We start from the raw sequence: 12939 nt of genomic DNA, 5'->3' as shown, positions 1-12939 counted from the left end.
GGGTCAAATGAGTCATTATATTCCCATTCACTACCTATAATTTCCTTATTTTTATTAACTTGTTTTTCTTTTTTAAAATAATGACAACATTGTTTAATTGTATATACCATTTATTTTTGGTTTTATTTATAAATTGGCTCTTAAACTATACCTTAATTCTCAAATTGATCCTAAAATTTTTTAGTCAAAAGTGAACCTTTAACTATCAATTTTATCCCAATTTGTCCCTAAAGATGATGTCAATCAATAAGAATGTAATGCATTGTGCATTCTTATTAAATGTCGTACACTTTATAAATTAAATGAGACGAAACTAATAATTTAAGGACCACTTTTGATAATAAAAAAACCTTTAAAGCAACTGAAATTTTTTTATCACTAAATTAATGACTTAATTTTATTCACCATTTACTAAAAAAAGATTAATAAAAAAATTTAACATAATTTCATTATAAGTTCTTATTATATTTGTTTTTTTTATACAATGTTTAAAACTACCCATAGTCACCCCCAACCCTTAAATAGAAGGATAATGCGCACTCAGACCCACCCACGTCCAGGGATGAAGCCAAAAATATTTTTTAAGGGGGCCCGAAATTAAATTTTAATTTTTAATAGCTTATATTTTTATATATTTTTAAAAGATTAAATCTAATTTTTATCATTTTTAAGGAGGCCAAAGTGCAATTTTACCTTTATTAATTTAAAATTTTAAATTTTCTAAAAGGCCTAAATGGACAATTTTCCATTTTAGGGGCCAGCCCCCCTTGATACACCACTGCCCACATCTTCCTGTACTGATAATAATATCGATACTCGTCGAGTTAAAACTCAATCGACATTGATAAAAAATTATTTGACTATTAAGATCGGGTACCACAAATTTCCATTTATATAAAATATATATAATGGTACGTAACAAAATAAAAATAAAATGATAATTACATTCATAATCATAACTATTCTCACCCCCACATTTTCAAAAAAAAAAAAAAAACTAATTCTAGATGACTCTTTGCAAAATCTATGAAGCAATTGGTCATATGACTGTAGCAACATGAAGTAATTTTGCTAAGAAAATTTCAGCTATACCATTACATGAACTACAAGAAGTGTACTTATGAAGAAAAATATTTTCTTTCACTAAATGAAAGAAAAATAATACACTTTATATATACTTATATAGTTTTTATTGACTTTCTTTTATTGTGTATACGAATATAAATCACGAACCTTAAAAGAATTCGTAATCGAAATCAGGAGTAGTTACACATTCCATAAACACAAAACTCATTGGGAGCGCACCGGTGATTGCACCCACCGCAATGCCTTTTATCGAACGAGACGTTGACGCACTCTCCCCGGCAACAAACCTCTGTGTACTTGCACTTGTTATGGCACGCCCCGCAATTGTTGCTGTCCGTTACCAAGTCCACGCACTTATTGTTGCAACAAGTCGAGGTGGCGCCGCAAATCCCCTCGTTGTACTTGCAGTGGTTTGCCGCTCTTGGGTTATTGGCTTGAAGGAAACGGCTTACTCTTGTCGATGGCAATGGTGATTGATCTGCCATTGCCATTGTTATGGTGAAGCTTAGAGCTACGGTGATGATAATTTTTGTGAGTTCCATTTCCTTCTTGAGTATTTTTCCTTTTGGGGTGAAGGAAATGGAAATGTTCAAGGCTTGGATTCTAGGGGAGCTTGTTGGCTATATATATTGAGAGTTTTTGGTGAAGGAAATGAGGGAAATGAAACCCTGGGTACTTAATTTATAAGAGAAAAAAAAAACTCGTATTTAACTCTATTGATTTACGTAATTATTTCGAAATGAAATTTAATAAAAAATTATATTTGATGTATAATTAATGTAACATGTAAATTTGTACACGAATAGTAAAAAAAAATGGTGATTCTTCTAATAATGTCGTTTTTGAAGTTTAATGATAAGATATATTGTACTCTAAAAAAAACTTGAATTTAAACCTTGAAAATGACAGTCGCGAATCTTAAAAAGATTAGTCTCTATTAATCGAATTTGATTTTTTTCTTGTATTTTAAAATAATTTTTAAAAATAAAAAATAAGAGGAGTTGACCAAAGAAACTTGAAAAGAGGTAAAAAGGTGGGATGTGATGCATGCATGGAGGGTGTTGGAATTGGAGAGATCAATTCATTAAAAAAAATAGAAAATCTAGGGTTTATTAATTTTCAAGCAAGTTTAATTATTTCTCATTCATAGATCCCAAGTTAGGATCATAAATAATTAAGGGTTTTGTTTAATTATTATAAACTCGTCACCACTTTTTGTTTAATTTTAATTATTAAATTTAAAAAAATTAAATTATGCTATTAACATCTGTATTTTATGAAAGTTTTGGATTTAATCCTTATACGTAATTTTTAGTTCATATACTTTTTGAATGATAACTATTAAATTCATTAAGTAAAACTTTGCTCCTTTCAAAATCGATGTGGCAATCATATTATGCCATATGTATAATGCCATGTCCGTTTGTTATTTTCATATATTACTCACTAAAAATTCTGTTAATTGATTAACGACCGTCATTTGCATCAAAACTAAAATTTTAAAGCTAAAAAAGTATAAGGAATTAGAACGATTTAATTGAAGAATATGAACTAAGTCTACAATTGTACGCATAGAACTAGTAATTGAACTTACCCAAATGAGCTTAACTACCACTTTTGAGTCGAGACCAAAATCGACCAATTTAAAAAGAATAAGGATTAAAAATTTATTAAATTAAAGTATAGGGACTAATAACAAAATTTAACAAAATATAAGCATATGCTAGTGCTATTATCACATCACATGGTAGCGTAGAAAGTCAAAGTGGGGGGCAATTTTGACCATTTCTAGAACCATTTAATGAACCCCCAATAAAAATGTGCTCCCATATGCCTGGCTTGAGGAAATTTAGCCATGCCCTCAGGCAAAGCAAAGGAAATAAAATTAAAATAAAAAGACGGTCCAAATTTTCTTATCAATTCACACTATTATATTTAAAATATTCGGTACTCTAAAATTATAAAAAAATTTAAGATTGAGTATGAAATAAAAAAGAGAGTATATTATCAGTGTACTAAATATTAATTCTTATATTAATTACGATAAGTATTATGAAGAAATTCAACCATATTTAAAGGATCGTTAACTTTTAAAATAATAGTGTCACACGTTAAAGTATGAAAATTCGTTCGATATTTGAAAATAAAGGGGAGAATAATCGGGAATGATATCTAAATTAGGCTTCTTTTGAATGGACAATGAGATTAGCTACCATAGCAAAAGAGAGGTGAGATATGTGTTTGAATACAATCACAACCGTAACGGTGAGATGAGAATGAAAAATGATTTTTAAGGACATTAAGTAAAATTTTATGTATAAGTAAAATAAATAATTAAAAGATATATGTTGAAATAAAATATTTTAAATCAATATTACAATTATTAAAATAAATAGTTAAAATTATATTTTTATATTAAATTATAAAATGCATATTAAAATTGTATTTATGTTAAATAATAATTTTATTAATAAATAATTAAAAGTTTGTAAAAAATTATAAATTATATTATTTATTATTATATTAATTTTTTAAATTATTATTATTCATATAAAATTATTTAATTATAAATATTATTTTTTCAATTTTACAATAATAAACTATATATATTTATTAAATTACTATATAAGTAAAAATTATACACGTAAAATTCTAATTGTAGTTCAAATGTATACTAGAAGTTCTAATTTAATTTTAATTTAATCATACACATTTAAATAAATAAATACATTAACTTATTTTTATATTGAATAAATATAATTATTTATGTATGCAATATATAAACATAAAATGATGCTATATCAATAATTGTGTTAATAATTTACAAGAACTGAATCAAATACAAATTTTATGTATAAAATTACACAAAATCAATATTTATGTATACAATTGCACATTAAATCATAATTAATGTATAATTTTGATCTTTACCCTAAAAATAACAAGTAGAACTTATATACATATATATATGTGTATGTATGTTAATACACAATATCAACGGTAGAATTTGAAAATGGAAAAGTGATCTTCCAGTCAAGAACAGGAGAGAAGCAGAAAAAAATTTATTATATAAGTCAAGTAACTGGGTTAGATTTCGAATCGAATTTTGAGTCGGGTTATTTTTATTATTATTATAAAACAAAATGCAAAAGGAAAAAATCCCAACAATATTATATAGAAGCAATCTAGTATGCATTAAAAAGAACATTTTCTATTTAATAATAATAATAATAATAATAAAAGACATTTACCTTTGTAGTTTGGTGTAAAATATACTTATATTTTTATAGTTTGAAAAATATCTATCTACCCCTTCATATTTGAAAAAAATCATATAAACCCCATTTTGTCAATTTTGAAAAATTACAAAATTGTTATTAATTTTTGGTCATGTCTTTTTAGTCCATTTTGTCAATTGTAATTAGCTAATGAGAAGACATGACGGATCAATTTTAAAATTGACATAATAATAATTTTATTTTTCAATACTTATATATTTTATTAATGTGGAAAATAGATAAACTATATATTATATAATATAATGATTAAAAAATATTTAAGACTTCATCAAAACTAATAAAATAGAAAAAATGAACTTTTGGATAGGTATAATTTTATATAATAATTTATATTACAATTAATTACAAAAGAAATTATTTAAGACTCCATCAAAACTAATAAAAAAAACAACAACAACATTTCAATAGGTCAAATTCTATATAATAATTTATATTAGTTAGTAGTTGTGTTATCTTTTTTCTTTTTAAGTTTTGATAGTCTTAAATAATTTATTTTGCACTTAATATCTATATATCTATGTCTACATTGAGAAAGGATTGTATAAAACTGTGATTCCACGCCATCCTTATCCATTTTCAATGAGAGAATGACAAATCATATTTTTTCTCCTGATTTTTAGTGTTTTTAGTTGGATTTGAATTTTTTCAAGAGGAAAAAACTGAAAATCAGGAAGAAAAATTTGATTTGTCATTCTCCTATTGGAAAGAGATAAGGATGACTTGGAATCACAGTTGCATATAACCATTTTTCGCCTACATTTCTATCTATATTTATCTAATTTAATATTTATATTGAGTTAGTGTCACTCTTAACCAAGTCACCTACTCAATTATGAAATTACAGAAATACTCATTCTTTTATATTATAATTAACATTATTATGATGACAATTTTGTCTTTTTATATTTTTATATAATCTTTAAATAAAATAATTACAAATTACAGATCCGATGATAAAATACATGTTCAATAATATCAATACGCAAGTTCATTACCCACATTTGGGTGTGACAAAACCTAGTAAGCATTTAAAGTTTTGACCAAATTGATGTCACCCTCGACGAGTCCCAACTCAGTTATGCATAATGAGATTCAAACTCAAAACATCATAAATTTTACTCTTTCAAAAATTGTTTTGGTCGAAAAGAGAAAAAAATCAAACTAAGTAGAGATTACTCTTCGTGTTCCTACACCACTATCATCCTCTATCAAAAGACGTTACAATTTCATAAAGAAGCTCATACAACACACTCAAGTCGAACTGCCTACCCAAGACTAAAGTTGTCATTTTATTCACTACTCGGTTACCTTTTTTATTAACATGCACCACATGAACATTCCAATCACATTGCAGCAAAATCATGATCAATCGCTTCACCGCACTAGGTGATGATTATCCATCTCAATTAAAGATATATTTAATATTTATATCATTTTTTTATATAAATTTGAAGCTAAAAGAGAGCCAATACTAGCTGCCACTTAACGTGGTTTGTGAAACACCTAAACTTAAGCTCAAAGGATTTGGCACCAACAATTTGTCTTCTTTTTTTTTTTTTCTTTTTTTTTTTTAATTTCAACAAAAACCAAAGTACTACGTTTGCCTAAGAAAATAATAAATTGGGCCACGTATGTACGTATTTATTGTGTAACACAAGTTATTAGAAAATTGTATTGCAAGTGTGTCTTATGCCCAATTAAACTAATTGAGCTTCAATCCCAAGTAAGATTTGACGGTCCAATCTTGACACACATTTGATACCCCAATTAAAAAATCAAATTCCCATTTTGATTTCACCCGTATTTAATTTGATTTATGAGTAGACCTAATTATAAGGGGTATTTTATTAAAAAAAAAAAGTCCACTTGAAACATTATTTACGAAAATAGGTTGTTTAAAATATTATTTACTGGAATGTGCCAAAAAATAAAAAACGCGCCTACGTGGAAACGTTTTAAGGGAAAATTTTAGAAAAGCGCTTTCTCGTGGGAGCGCTTTTGCCATGTCAACAAAAGCGCTCCCACGTCAATGCGCTTTAGCCCGTGTTTTTTCTAGGGTTTTTAGGTTATTTGTATGTTATTTGCCATGTTGGCAAAAGCGCTCCAACGAGAAGGCGCTTTTCTGAAATTTCCCCTTAAAACACTTCCATGTAGGCGCATTTTGCGTTTCTTGGACCATTCCAGTAAATAATGTTTCAAGTCGCCTATTTCCGTAAATAATGTTGGAAATGAGCCTTTTTTTAGTAAAATACCCAATTATAAGGGTGGTCCGGTCGAAGATCATCTAAAAAGTGAGAGCGTGTGGATAAAAATATAGATTCGGAAAATAATTTTGGGCAAAACAACGAATGGGTTGGGCTTCGAGGAAGTTTTTTTTTTTGGCTCAGCTCAAATTTGTAAAAAAAAAAAAACTCTGCTACTTTTTGCTCTTGTTTTCACTATTTTTGTTACTGTTTTGTCATTGTTTTGGTGTTGTTTCACTATTATATTCTTACTATTTTGTTGTTATTATTTAGATATTGTATAACTATTATTTTATTGTTAATTTTGTTACTATTTTATCAGTATTTGCTTTTATTGTTAATTTTGCTACTATTTTATGTGTATTTATTTGCTAAGTTGAATCTATGTTAGTGTTATTTAAGTATAAATAATTTTTAATTTATTTTTGATTTATTAGGAAACATTTATTTTAATATTTTTAGTGTATTTGATGTATTATAAAAAATTTAATACAACCGGGCCAGGCTAAACTCAGGCTTTAGCATTTTTATCTGGACCAGACTTGGGCAAAATTTAAGACCCATTTTTTGAGTCGGGCCGGGACCAAGCCTAGAAAATGAGCCTAAAATTCTATTGAGGCTTGACCTAAACCCGACCCGGCCTAACCCATGATCATCTCTATTTATAAGTTAATTACATATTTAAATTGGTAATAAATTTTAAAATATTTTAATTATAATTTTAAATTATTAATTTCATATCAATTAAGTCATTTTGTTATTAAAAGCATTAAATGACACGTTAAATCTTATGTAGCTAAGTTTAGAATTAAAGCTTCTCAGTCACTGAAATTTTCAACATATTCCAAGGGAAGAGAATAAAATTGCAAACAAGATCGTCAAGGCTAGGAGAGACAGAGAACCGGGGTTGCGGTTGATTGATAAGAATTATGTAATGAGTTTTCTGAATGTTTGATTCTTGAGTTGTAATTTGTTTTCACCAAAAAAAAATTAGAATTAAAAAATTAAAGAAAACTAAAGCTTTATTTATTTATTTTGCTCTTGAAGTATACTTATTTTTTTTTTGCTCAATTTAATTTTTAAAATATTAATTCGTTATAATTTTTGGTCCAATTTTTAATAAACATTGAAAAAATCCCAACCAATTAAATTGCACCACCTGTCTTTGTTTTTCCATTTGGTAATATAATTTATACTTTTTCGTTAAAAAGAATAAAAATATTATTATTTATTAATTTTTTTAATTCTCTTCTCTCATCTATCTTTTTCACTACACTTGACATCAAGCAAGCCAATCCCCGAACGTTAATTTTCTGCATCCAACGACAATGAATTCGTCATTTTTCGATTTTAACCGAATTAACTGACTGAATCAAATTAGTTGAATTAATTAATTCATCATTAAATTTAATTCGACAGGGAGCAATTAAAGATTTTTTAGATTTTCAATTATTAAATAATTGATTCGAAATTATATAATTAATCGGACATAATAATATATATTAATACTTCTATCACACACAATTGCAGTGGACATTAAATATATATTATAGATATACAAAATTGGTGAGAGAAAATATTTTATGTTAAAAGTTAATTTGTTTAAAGTTTACTCAATAATTGTTATCAGTGTAATGATAAAAAGCTTGTTTATAAATTTATTAAACACAGGTTCAATTTTTAGTCGTGTTAGTTTTAGTTTTTTACTTCAAAACTATATAAAAATATGAAAAGACAAAAGATCATCAAAATAATAATAATAGTAGCCATTTAATAAAATGGTATATTAGTCATTCCTAATCGAGCTTGTACTCGATTAGTCATTTAACAAAAGACATGTTATCTTTATAAAGTTTAATCCCTAGACATGTTAACTTTAGTTCTTGTTAATTAAAATTATATAAAAGTGTGAAAAAACAAAATTGTCATCAAAATAATAATAGTCATTTAATAAAAGGGTATATTAGTCATTTCCTAACTGATTTGATATTTAATTAACTCGTGACACCAACTCAGTTAGATATTTTATTAATAGTAAGTATAGACATATACAATTGATGAAAGTAATAAAGTATGCATAATAAAATTAAAATATATAAAATATCAAAATAAAGTTTTAGTCTAATGGTAAATTAAAAATTTTACTAATGCAATTGGTTGGACTCAAGCTTCATCGTATGTATATTTTTATTAGTTTTTTAAATAAAAAGACTAAAGGACCCTCGACTAATATAACTTATTAAATATAAAAGGTTATTTTTGTAATTTTTTTAATTGAGTCAGTATCCGATTAACTCGTACTACCAACTCAATCATGAATTTTATTAATAGTATAGATATATATCTTATGGAAGTAATAAATCGTAGATAATCTCGTGTTGAAAAAATGTTCGATGGAAGTCTTGAAAGAGATTCGGTCTTGAACCGCCCTTATTCATGCTTTTGTTTTAGTTGGATATGTGTAGAGCAAATTTAAGACCCGATAAATGGCATTGATCGTCGCCCTTTCGGCTTGTTCTAGGTTAGAAGACTTGAGTCTAAACGTCCGATTTCATGAAAATATCTGCTTGCTCGTATGTTGTTTGATAAAATGCCTGTTAAAAATGTGGGTTCTTGGAATTCCATGATATTTGGCTTAGTTCAACAAAGGACAATCTAAAGAAGCATTGGGATGTTTTTCATGACATTTTTTTAATTGAATTCTTGCCACTTTCGCTGCCCATTTTTGCTTTAAGTCACTGCTAAATATTGCTGCCATATACTCTTGTTTGCACCAACTGTTTCATTAGTCTGCTGATCTTCATCGACCAAAATAAGCTGCTTATTGCTATCTTTTATTGCTGATTTTTGCTTCAGATAATCGTTGTTGATTTCTTGCCAAAATTGTTGCTGATTGCCCGCCCGAATAGCCTTTAAATGCCCATTAAAATTGCATCCAAATTATCCTTATTTTCAGCATTTTAATTGCTCCAAATGTGGATCAACACTAGCTATATGATGTGAGCAGTCCCCTTCCATTACTCATGCTTGCTCGTGTATACAGTATACCAGGTTTGCTCCTTCATCGAAAATGAAGATGATAACACAGACAACATTTTGCTTAACATTTATATTTGTAATTGTCCACATCCTAATTCAGTAGCCATATCTGTCTTTATTGAGTCCGAAATTTCAACTCAACATTTTACTATAACTATTATTAAGGGTACAAATGAGTTTCAATAGCCTCACAATGCAACAACTACTACCTATGGGAGTGGCCTGCAAATAGTCTTGAGCAGGGATTTAAATTGCGGTCGTGGCCGTGTTTTCGGTCACGTTGCGTTGACCACGGTTGCGGACATAACGGATGCTATTGCGGTCACTGGAGGTATCACGGTCGTGAATTTTTTTAAAATTCGCACAACTTATTGTAAAACATAATAGCGGTTTCGGATGGTGCCGCTACAACTATATAGCGGTCGCTATACAAGTATCAGACTGCTATTTAAATCCTTAGTCTTGAGGCACGACCACTTTATAACCTACAAAAGATAAAAGAGGGCTTGATTCAGAGATTTGGAACTGTTCAATCTTGCTCTTCTTGCGAAAAAATGCTGGAGAATCATACAGGAACTAAAGGCTCTTTGGGTTCGTGTTCTAAAAGGATTATACTTCCCAAATCACTCTTTCATTGAGGCTAGTAGAGGGTCGAGAGCTTCCTGGACTTGGAATAGTCTGATAGAAGCTAAGGAATTTATGAAGAATAACATGTTTTGGCAGATTATTAATGGAGATCAAGTTCAGATTTGGGGGGATAGATGGATTGCGGGAATTGAGGGCTGTAAATTGACTGAATTACCTCTTAAGGATGCAACTTAAGACAGACCAATAAGAGTTGCAGAAATATTAAGAAAAGATGAGAAGAGCTGGGATCTTCCTACCATTGGACGCTGGTTATCAAAAGAGGAAAAAGAAACGATACAAAAAACCATTATATATGACATTGAGGGTGAGGACAAACTTGTTTGGCCGTTCATCCCTTCAAGAAAATACACAGTGAAATCAGGTTACAAGTTGCTGTGCAATCAAGTATAAGGGAAGGAGCAAGACCATCTTCCTCACATATCATAGATAACAAAATTTGGAAATTGAAATGGAGCTTAAAGGTACCTTGTAAACTGAAGATCTTTTTATGTAGATGATGCTCTAATGCCCTACCTACTAGATTAGGGTTATGGAAGAGGAGATGTCTGCCTAGCCCTATTTGTGAGATATGTGGAAGTGAGGAGGAAATAGTGGAACATTTATTGCTGAGTTGTGAGTAGGTGAGAGCCGTTTGGTTCGAAACTTGTTTTGGGCTGAGAATCCTAAGAGAATACATCAGTACTTTTGATTCTTGGCTCAACCAAACGATCAAATCTTTGAGGAATGGCATAAGGGGAAAGGAATTGATTACTAGAATGGTTTATATACAACATGGTACATCTGGAAAATGCAATGTGAAAAAGTTCTACAAGGTAAAAATATGGATGTAGGGTACACAATTAGGAAGATGAAAGTAGTAGCTACTGAGATGGAACAATTGAGCATACCAGAGAAGGGATGGCTAAAAATTAATTGCGATGGAGCTTTTGATAAAGATACTGGCTCTCTGCAGGATTGGGAATTGTGGTAAGGAATGATCTTGGAACTTTGGTTGATGGGGAGGGATCAAAAGGGATAACTGATAGCCCTGAAGTTGTGGAAGCCTTAGCTACGAAACTAGGAATTGAGCTTGCACTTAAGAAGAATTATGATAAGATTTTTCTTGAAACTGATTCGAAGATTGTTGTTCAAAAGCTCAAGCAATAGAAATCCAGGAATAGATGAAAGCTTAGGTCCATACTTCCTCAGGTGGATAGTCTCCTGGCTCAGATTCAATAGGTGAAAATACAGTTTAATAAGCGAGATGCAAATAGAGCAGCAGACTTGGTGGCAGCCCAGTTGGTTAGCTTGACAGACGACCATCTCCCCCTGCTGCTTATCCTGGACAAAGATGGTCTTCCAGCCCCTCCTAGTTGCTCAATCTTCCCCTATATTTGTATGAGGTAATGGGATTATCTCTTCTTACTGTCTAGGAAAATGATATGGGATTTCTTGACTGGTGTTTTGATGTTCTTGGTTCTTTTGTAATGGAAGGACTTAATTGAAACAATCCTTTAATTTAAAGGCCCAATTGGAACCATGTCAAAATCAAGCTCTTCTATCAATCTAACATATAACTTTGTTGTTAAACACCAAACTTGGCACTTAAATTAGTAGAAGAGTCTAATTGAAACAACATTTTATTTGAAGGACTTAATTAGAACCACATAAAAAAGATTATATCAAAACCAAATCATTTTATCAATCGAGCAATCAACTTTGGTGCAATATATCAATTTAAATTTGAAGTGTTTTAAAGATATTTATTCATTCATACGTGTTTAAAAAAATAACCACGTCAAATTTAAGCTAATAATTAACTTTAAAGTATACTATTAAACTTAGAGGTGATCACGGGCCGGGTTGGGTTCAACTAAAAATTTAGACCAGTTTGCTAGCCAAGGGCCCGAGATGAAAAATGGGCCTAAAAATTTACTCAAGTTTAACCCAGATAAAAATACTAAAATTTGGGCCTGACTTAGCCCTCCCATATTAATTTTTTTATATTATATATATATTTTTTAAATACTTTTTAAATATATATAATACATCAAAACTACTAAAAATATTAAAATAAATATTTCTGAACAAATTAAAAATAAATATTAAAAAATATGTATACTTAAATAATACTAAGATAAATGCAACTTAACAATAAAATGCCTCTAAAATAATAACAAAATTGACAATAAAACAAGTGTTTTACAATATCCAACATAATAGTGAAATTGTAGCAAAATAGGGAGGAAAATAAGAAAATATCATTAAAATAACAAAAAAATAAACTTTTTTTTGCCATTTAGTGAATTCGGGCTGGGTTGAGTCAGGCTCGGGCCAAAAATGTCTTAAAAAAATAAACTTTTTTTTGCCATTTAGTGAATTCGGGCTGGGTTGAGTCAGGCTCGGGCCAAAAATGTCTTACTCGAGGCTCGGCCCATTTTAAAACGAGCATTATTATTTTGCCCAAGCCCATTGTTCAAGTCTATATTTTTGCCTAAACCCTCCCAGTTTTCGAGCACGCCTTCGGGTCGGGCCAGGTGACCCGACCCATGAGTAGGTGCATACTAAACTGACGAAAGGATTTGATTAGAACGATACTTTAATTTATGGAATCAATAAGAAATGTTTTAAAATTTATCAAATTA

The 12939-nt window shown here is 29.3% G+C and overlaps 1 long non-coding RNA gene across 1 annotated transcript; it reads right to left on the bottom strand.

The window, feature by feature from the left end:
* Window positions 1-9705: 9705 nt before the first annotated feature.
* Window positions 9706-11203, bottom strand: LOC128041296 (uncharacterized). The gene is made up of 2 exons (XR_008196048.1): window positions 10781-11203; window positions 9706-10649 (listed from the first exon to the last, which is right to left on the bottom strand). It is a non-coding gene; the product is annotated as an uncharacterized LOC128041296 (long non-coding RNA).
* Window positions 11204-12939: the final 1736 nt, after the last annotated feature.

The sequence above is a fragment of the Gossypium raimondii genome, chromosome 5, assembly GCF_025698545.1.
Source record: "Gossypium raimondii isolate GPD5lz chromosome 5, ASM2569854v1, whole genome shotgun sequence".
Taxonomy (NCBI): domain Eukaryota; kingdom Viridiplantae; phylum Streptophyta; class Magnoliopsida; order Malvales; family Malvaceae; genus Gossypium; species Gossypium raimondii.
Note: the sequence above shows the minus strand (reverse complement) of the source record. Positions and strands in the feature narration are given on the sequence as shown.